We start from the raw sequence: 532 nt of genomic DNA, 5'->3' as shown, positions 1-532 counted from the left end.
TCTGCACTCACTACTCACTACTCTGCACTCACTACTCACTACTCTGCACTCACTACTCTGCACTCACTACTTTGCACTCACTACTCTGCACTCACTACTCTGCACTCACTACTCTGCACTCACTACTCTGCACTCACTACTCTGCACTCACTAGTCTGCACTCACTACTCTGCACTCACTACTCAGCACACTACAGGGAGACAGCACACTACAGGGAGACAGCACACTACAAGGAGACAGCACACTACAGGGAGACAGCACACTAGAGACAGCACACTACAGGGAGACAGCACACTAGAGACAGCACACTAGAGACAGCACACTACAGGGAGACAGCACACTACAGGGAGACAGCACACTACAGGGAGACAGCACACTACAGGGAGACAGCACACTACAGGGAGACAGCACACTACAGGGAGACAGCACACTAGAGACAGCACACTACAGGGAGACAGCACACTACAGGGAGACAGCACACTACAGGGAGACAGCACACTACAGAGAGACAGCACACTACAGGGAGACAGCA

This window comes from Lissotriton helveticus, chromosome 7, assembly GCF_964261635.1.
Source record: "Lissotriton helveticus chromosome 7, aLisHel1.1, whole genome shotgun sequence".
NCBI lineage: Eukaryota > Metazoa > Chordata > Amphibia > Caudata > Salamandridae > Lissotriton > Lissotriton helveticus.
The sequence above is the reverse complement of the archived record's forward strand: the minus strand, read 5'-3'. Positions refer to the sequence as shown.